Source organism: Lepisma saccharinum, chromosome 1, assembly GCF_977018435.1.
Source record: "Lepisma saccharinum chromosome 1, izLepSacc3.1, whole genome shotgun sequence".
Classification (NCBI taxonomy): domain Eukaryota; kingdom Metazoa; phylum Arthropoda; class Insecta; order Zygentoma; family Lepismatidae; genus Lepisma; species Lepisma saccharinum.
The window spans coordinates 216150654-216159761 of record NC_139229.1 but is presented as its reverse complement, the minus strand read 5'-3'; the positions used below and the strand labels follow the sequence as shown (position 1 = coordinate 216159761).

Genomic DNA, 9108 nt, shown 5'->3' with positions numbered 1-9108 from the left:
AATAATATATCCAAAAACCTGCCCGTTTGGAGAAGCAATCCTCCCTATTACTCTCCCCGTGAATCCGCGCCTGCAAGTCAACTTCGAAATCTTAAAAAAGAAAGAAAACTCCATTGATTAGGAAATCATGTGAACTATATTTTGGCTGCAAAATAGGTGACTAGAATAAATCTTGTGCTCCTCATTTCAGCTGTGCTTCATCTGAAATTTAAGCCTGGCTGAAAGGTTTTGTCACGTGCCATTCGGAGTGCCCATGGTATGAAGAAAACCGTTGAAACACTCAACGGATTGCTACTTTTTGCATTGCAAAAATGTCTGGAATAACTGCGAAGACTAGGCATATCCTGAAATATTGTGATATTACTTCAGATAGAAGTCCTGTGCCTTACAGTCCACCCCTTCCCATGTTTGAATAAAGCTGAGGTGGCAGAAAGGGGATCACTCCAAAAAGTATTAAAGAATTTCCTCGGAAATCACAAGGCCGATAATACAAAGAACGTGTTAGGCAGTGTCTTCATAACTACAGAAACTGGTATGTAATAATTTCCTAAAAATTATTTTGTTGCTCTAACATTGTCCATCAATGACAGCGTAAGTGACGAACATGGAGAACCCATTCCATCAGGAAATATACGCCATGGAAAACCCATGGTAAATGGAGCCAACGAATGTTGGCCGACTACTCCTGAACTCTCCAGAGATGTTCCTCAAGCTGAATACAGCAGAAAATCCTTAAGAAGTACATTTTTGGTCAACAAGTATTACTTTTAATAAAGCAAAGTCATTTCATTACAACAAAAAATGTGTATTACAAAAACACTGCCCGATAGAGAAAAACAGTAAACAGATTTGAAGTGAGCGGAAAAAATTCTATAACAATCACCTTTTCTTTTCCATTTAACAGAAAAGTTATTAGTTCGATTCTCATTCAGAGCGTACTTGTGGCTTGCCTTCACTCATTTCGTGATTTACATCAACCTTTAACCTGAAACACAAATAAAATTGTTTCATTGATGATCTTCTGTAAATGTATGAGCCACGAGTTCGATACCCTGTGGAGACACACACTGCAATGGTTCGGAAGTGTTGGTCGAGTACCAATTAACTCAATCAAATCTTCTGTACATGTAATATATATTCCATTCTGAAACATAATGTAACAACCATCAAGATAATATAATCGCCAATTTATATACATGGAATGAAAATAATTGGTAAACGTTTGAAAGTTGCTAATTTTAAATCCTTGTCGCATTATTGAGTCCATCAGAAAGTAAAACTCGGATGATATGAAGCAATGTTCTCATCGCATATCTCCTGGAAGGAATATACTATTTAGGCTGAGTTTCAAAGGAAATGGAAATTCTTCATTTCTCCTCGCAGTGTTAATTATTGGATTTTTCTCAGGAAATCCACAAGCAACAGGATATGGTTCTTTAGTAGGTGATACCTGCACATCTGCCACTTTTGCTCAGGTAAAACTTACATCCTGTTGAGTTTGTATAAAACCACCTGGAGGAGAAGTTTCTGTATTGTGTTTTCTCACACATCAACTTGCACAAGGCAATCCTCCGAACAACATGGTGAGTAAAAACAAGTGACAAAAATAATTATATTACATTATGTTGGGAAAACTTAAATATTTTTCTGTCTTAATATTTTCAATATGGAGCCTGTCGACAAGAGTAATTATAAAATTAACTTGGATTTCCTTATAAATCAGAATTATTAATTAGATTAATTCGTGCAACGAGTTATAGAATGAAAATATCACTACTATTTATCTACTAGAATTGGCATGATATTATAGTTCTGTGTCGTCCTTCATTGTCCTCAGATGAAACCTACTTTTCCTTTTCCTAGAGCTTGGAGGAAGCTACTGCCTCGCTAGCCTGTTCATATTGTGTTCCATGAGGTGTGGCAATTCATCTAAATACTTTAATACCTGTTGGTACTGCAATAATTATTGTTGCTGCGGTAAAGTATGGTTGGTTGGTTGGTTGATTTAGTGTTTTAAGTCCACTTTATGCACAGTAAGGCTAATCGGGACTGGACCTACAGTTTAAAGTGCAAGCCGAACCACTATGTGCCTCCACCGGGTATCGAACCCGGGACCCCTTGATTACAAGGCGACGACGCTACCACTACGCCATCGGGGAGACCGCGGTAAAGTATGATCGTGTATATACGTCTATCCCCAAAGTAAATATATGATGGGCCCATGTGCAATCTCATATCCATATCATCGAATCATCAAACACCTTACAAATAACATAAGCATCATAGAAAACCATACCAAACCAAAGCAAAAATTTCTGCTCTTTTTAAATACGTACGTATATTTCAAAGTCACAAAATCGTATATCAAAATCTTAATGCTCTTGGTTATCTGTGTTTGACACATTGTTCAATACCCATCTTAGAACTATAGTAAATTGTGTCATCACGACCTAATAACGCCTGATAAAGTCTCATATTTGTTCACCTGCGTTTTTATATAAGATTTGACTGTGTGTATGAGTATGAATGTGAGGGAGACACACACAGATACAAATTTTAACAAATGTTCTTCTCTTTCTGTTACAGATCGCTATCATTGTGTTAGCTGTGATACTTGCAGCTCATAGCAGCTTTGGTGAGTTCAGAACCGTAATTTTAGTTTTAATTATTTATAAACAGATGGACATCATGAAGCAATTTACGAACATTTGATTGTAATTTTTGTGACTATTGCACTACGAAAAGAAAAATAAATTTCACTGTTGCAAGAAAACATCCGAAATATACCAAGCTAAAGACGTCAACTTTGAATTTTCAATTATTTTTGCACCAAGATCATTGGGTATTAACTTTAGCTTCGAAATAGCATCGAACTTTCTTAAACGAAAAACAAATATTTGTTGCATACGTGCCACATACTCTGAACAAATAACCAATATGTGGATAGCCGAACTGAACTTTGCATTCTTCATAGAATATAATACACTACCATATTCATACACAGGGTGAAGACAAAACGAGGGCATAAATTCCATGCACGCGTGTCAGTGACAGCTCCCAACCTTGTGTTGACTCAGCATGGGGTACCTAATAGAAACTAATTACCAGGGCTCCAGTCATGAAAAACAGAAAACTCAGGCGAAGGGAATCAATACACTGACCACAGTACCCCAATGACAAACCACATGGGAGGCTATAGTCCTCAGAGGGCTGTTGCACCATGTAGTTGAGTTACAAACATACGAAAGCACACTGTTTAGTATGGGTGTGTAAATACATGCACATAAGTAGGAATAACTCAGATGTATTTTCTTAGACATTCCAGTCTCGCACTGACTTATGCGATTTTCTGTGGCTATGACTATTACATAAATCGGCGCTGTGTGTATTCCATTTCTTCCTTTTCATCTTTTGGCATGTAGAAATCATTACCACCGCAGCAAATATTAAGAAATTAAAATATAAATAGGTATAAGTTGACTCTTTTCGATACCGTCGAAAGCTGGCTATTTCTACATGTCAGTTATTTCATGTAGGTCTAAAATGTTTCTTTTTCAACATGAACGTTTCTTTATTATAGAAGTTCATATATAATTGAACACAGACACTAACAAGTCAAGCTCTTTCACACGGTACACCGTTGAAACTGCAATCTAGTGAGGCTCTGGAGCCTGGAATCACAGCCAATATAATCAATCATCTGAAGGGTTTGAGTTTTATGTCCTCCTCATGTAAGATTGCGATTATACCTCATACGTTTCATCTATTAACCATTTATTGTGGTCGTCGTGATTAGCCAGTGGCAAAACAACAACTGAAATAATAGTTGTACAGGCTCAGTGGCGTACGCAAGGGGGGGTTACCGGGTTTAAACCCCCCCCTTGAGCTTTTGAAATATTATGGAAAATGCTGTAAAAAAATTAAAAATGGCTAATTTGTCACAGTCAAAGATCTGCGACAGTAATAATAATAATAATAATAATAATTTGAATTATTATTTCCATGCAGCATGAAGAAAAGCACAACATTCCAAACACAATCTAAGCGGCCGCAAAGTTCAATTTTGCAATTTTTTTTGCAAAAACTCGCGCAGTGACTTTCGCGAGAATTGTGAAAATTCCTTGCTTCGTCCTTATTGTAAACGTTCTTCCCGGTACTGATTTCACATCCCCTTGTGAACTCTCAAGTGATGCTGAGTCTATATCCACATCATTAAATAATGCTGAAGAAGTGCTTTGTGAATCACCTAGAAGTGATAAATGTGTTGGAATGTCTATAAACTTACTTTTCAACGAAAACATAGACTCAGTGGAATTTAGCAACATGTATTCTCGTGCTTCATCATCCTGGGCGAGTTCCATATGTAAAGATAATGTAAATTCCCCCGTGCATATAGCACTGTGCCATGAAGGCACACGTAGTGGTGTGGTGGGCCCCAAAGATTCTCGATCTCGAACTATTTTTGCAGGTGATGTGATCAGCACCATGCTCCGGCAGCCTTCATCCCCCAGGGTTTTTCTCTCAGGTACCCATTGCTATGAGGCTGGGTGCGGAGACAAGGATGGATAAATTCCAACCAATTCCGGGAATCGAACCCGGATATCCCACGAAGTTATCAGACTAGACCAGCGTGGCTCCTTGAATGAGTTTCATATTTCGATTATTTCAATAAATTTAATATATCTGCTTGTTTTTATGGATTTTCTTCACACTTAAAATGTCTCACTTATCATATACAAATAACCGTTGACTAGAGAATTATTTTGTAACAAAGAAACAAAAGAAATGTAATTTTGTTCTATTTCTTTCATAAATAGTAGCTGCATTAGTAGTAATTATTAGTAGTAATTAAACTAATTAATTAATTAATTAATTATAAGAATTATTAATTAATTTATTATTATTATTAATTAAAGTATAATAAAACAATGGTAATGTGAATTTGTAGAAAGTTTTCGAAATAACACCCCCCTTGATGAAATCCTGCGTACGCTACTGTACAGGCTATTCAAACATTAAGGAAAACGAACACATCCGAAATAAATAAAGATGCTAAAATATACAGTTATGACGCCAATACTGTGCTTTAGCTTTGTGTGCTAAGAAAACACCTTTTCTGTGATTACTATCATTAGACATGAAAGAGAAATACAATGAGGCTACTACAATCTAGTGCACTTCCTAATTTAATAAACACGAGACTTATTACGTGGTGTATAATCTCTAAATCTTCCTTCCAGCTGTTCCCATTGGCATTACCGGCGTCAGCCACCAGAACCACAACCAGCTGTCTCTCCTGAGCCACCCTGTGGTTGCCCACGGAGGCTACGGAATCGGCGCTGGGATCGGAGGCTATGGTCTCGGCCTGGGGTACGGCGCTGGCTTGGGCTACCTCGGTTAAATCTTTCCAAGATTAAAGAAAAAAGTTTCTGTACCAATGTACAGAGCTCTCTCAATAAAATGTTCATAATTTAATCGGTAACATGTATATTATCAACCTCTCCTGTCAGAACGGTCGCAGGCTGAAACTAGCTCTTCAATAAAGAATAATTGAATTAATTCCTTGTAATGTACAGACACCACCAAAAAAAATGGAATATTTATATCCTGATATACTCTCTTGCCTGCAAGGCGTTATGTGTGTTGCCTAACTCTACGGCGGTGGTAGAAGTTGCCATTGAAAATTTATATAAAAATCCACTTATCGCCGTAGAGTTAGGTAACACACATAACGCCTTGGAGGCAAGAGAGTATATCAGGATTTAAATGTCCCATTTTTTTGCTGGTGTCTGTACATTTCGCAGCTTCTTATTTATAATTTATATTTTTAACAGATGATTCCAAATACAACATTATCCATTTTACATTGGAATGCAATAACAATAGAAATTTGAAACAATAAGAAATAACAACATAAACGTCCTGGAGGAGGCCATCACTTCTGATGTTGCCATTGGCTTTTTTATGTGAGAATAAGTGGTCTTACAGTTCGTGTCTGTCGTGGGGAGTATCGATATTTAACATAATCAGAAGGATGAGCTTTTGCAAGTGTTTTGTGAATGGGATTCGGTGAGGAACAATGACCAGGATGAAATTTATAACGGAATATGAGGGACATGCCTTGGTCCAGATCCGAGACAAGCATTCAATTTTAGGAGAAACGGAAGATTTGTAAAACGTGCTGAGAGCAGACATGTTTCTTATTTCAGTAAAACGATACATGGAAGTAACTGCGGAAATGTGTTCAGAAAAGGAGAGTTTTTAATCAAATATGACGCCTAGGTCCTTCTGTGCAGCAACTCTTTGAATACAATTATGTTCTATGAAATATTTGTACTATAAGAAACTGTACACAAATCAGACAATATTCTACAAGAGCCATTCAAGGTTGACCGAGACTTATTTCTAGAAAAAGATTGGAAAGTCCAAAAAGCATCAAACTATGTGAGTTTTGCAAAGGAATCCATCTCCTGAGCATCTAGGCACCGCTGGCTTCATTGCGTCAGTTCCCTGAATCCTTAGGCGAAGAAGGAAGTTGACTGCTGTAGTAGACACCGCAGGACATCTTTTGTCAGTGCTTTATCTGTCAATTTGTTCCCTTTCATATGTTCTTTAAGCAGCTCAAACAAATCTGATAATCACTGAGTGGTAATTCCGAAGTCTAAAAACTTGGAGCAAAACCCTTTCGGAGAGTTGTTGCTGTCAAATTGACCATGTGGGGCCATGCATTGTTATGGTCAAAAATTAAATTTTGCAGACAACGTCCCCGGTCATTTCTTGCGAATGGCATTATATTACGTAAGGGACATCCTTTATTAATGTGCAGTAAAACGTGGCATGATCCTTTCCCAAAAATCCGAATGTAGATCATCTTGCATGTCCCAGTCTAACAAAAATGTGTCCATGCAGTTCATTCGTCAACAACTAGCGTTCTTCTCCAAAGTGTTGACATCATTTGAACACTCTTGCCCGTGACATCGTTTGTTCCCCATACTGTGCTTGCAATCCTCTCAATATTTCCGCTCGCTTCAGGTTCTCCTACACAAGGAATATGATCATACAAAGCTGCTCCACAGCTACATACACACAATTTGCCGCCATTCTTGCTAACACTAATGCACATGCGTCACCTACATCGGGGAGAACGCTCAATACTCATACACTGGCAGTTTTAACGTTCTCCAGCTATTTACCACTATTTTATTATCAAATGTCTCGGTCAACATTGAGTGTCCCTTGTATGTATATGGTTCATCTCCAAATATTTTTCTTCATTTTTAAATTGAGAAAAGATTATCTCATGCCTATCCATGTTAAAGACTAGGCTTTTCTTTAAGAAACAAAATGGAAAAAAGAAAATACATACTCCATTTTTACAGCATGAAATACTCTCACAGAACATAAACATGGCCTGTATCGGATGTTTAAACCTCAAATTAGAGTAATTGAGTAGGTCGGTATTGCTGCTACAACCATTTTTCGTCGTCTTCTTCTTCTTCTAGGAGAACCAAAACCAACAAGCCTAACCTAACCACAAGATTATTTAATACCCATAACAAAAAAGCTATCAGCCAATAGCAATGCTTGAAATCGTTGTAGCAGCAATCACTGCAAATTGAATAACTGTTCGTGAGAGATCCGTTTTATTTCATAAAGTAACTCAAAGTCTCGAGCAGATCCGCCGTTAGGTTGTACACAGGAATTCGTAAGAAACGCCCCCCCTTACGGTTATGCAACCCGTAATTTTATATCATCTAGTTTCGCCTGGTAGAGTAGTTCCCGAGAAGAGCAGTGCTTCCAAACCTATAACTGTAGTGTTTCCAACCCTGTATTCGTTGGTTGGTTGTTAATTTGGTGTTTTAAGTCCACAATGCACAGTATGACTAATCCGGACTAGACCTACAGTTTAAAGTGGGATCCGAACCCCTTCGTGTCTCCACCGGGACCTCTTGATTACAAGGCGACGACGCTACCACTGCGCCATCCAAGCCTGTAATGCTTCGTAGAAGACAAAACCTTCACGTAAACTTCTTCATTCGTGAGTTACATTTGGTTTACAGACTCAATTCGTGAGTTACATTTGGTTTACAGACTCACATTACAGGACACTCTTTTCCTTTATTGAATGTTTTCTGGAGCATTTATTTTTCCTTCTGCGGATAAAATTCTGTTATTATTTTACATCTTATTTTTCGCAGCTTCTCTACCATTTATTGGCTAATCGCAACAATGAGGATGAATGATGACTCGATGAAATTGATAAGAGGACAGTCATAAAGAAACCATGGGGGCTAGATTCATATTATTATTATTATTACTATTATTATCTTTCTTTTTTTACTTTACTTTTGGTTAATCGCAATGATGAGGATTAATGTATGATAAAATTCATGAAGGAACACTCATAAACAACCATACCCAGGCCGGGACTCGAACCTGAGAATTTCGGCAGCGAGATCAAAAGCCGACGGCTTACCACGCTCGGGCACAGTGGCGGCCAATTATTATTAGAGATATTGTCTTAAGTAGTGTATTTTTCCACCATATTCTTTCATACAATCATGAAACGGATGAAAATTAGAATGTTAAAATACCTGCCTACGTTTTTTTTTGTTTTTTTTAAGCTTGCAATATAAACCCCTACTGCACGAAGCCAAATTGTGGGAATACGAAACAGAACCAAGTTAACATATCTTGACCGTGGAAAGTGTTAATACAAAATCTAGAAAAGAGCCATTTAACAGTTGCCTGATTGCTTTTCCATTTGTTGCATGGGAAGAATTGTCTGAAATGTGTGTGTAGTGGCAGGCAAAGGAGAATACAAAGATCGAATAGAGAGGCAACACTCTCACTGTGAAATCTATTACTGACAATAAATTATTTCAGTTTATCAGAACACGTAATGGTATTTTAATATCAGGCTCAGGTCAATTTATTGTCATTTAGAATTTGAATAATAATTTGAACACCCACAGATCAATTCAGATTAACGAGGAGCAATCTATATTTTTTAACTATCAGGATTTTTCTCAGATTATTGTGGATCAACAAATTTTACATATACGAATTTTAGCGTTTGAACAAGTAAAAATGAAGGAAATTGAATTA

The 9108-nt window shown here is 37.4% G+C and overlaps 1 long non-coding RNA gene across 1 annotated transcript; it reads left to right on the top strand.

The window, feature by feature from the left end:
• The first annotated feature begins 1529 nt into the window (after positions 1–1529).
• LOC145991675 (uncharacterized) lies at positions 1530–5557 on the top strand. Its single transcript, XR_014442090.1, has 3 exons — positions 1530–1583; positions 2587–2635; positions 5241–5557. It is a non-coding gene; the product is annotated as an uncharacterized LOC145991675 (long non-coding RNA).
• The last annotated feature ends 3551 nt before the right edge of the window (positions 5558–9108 follow it).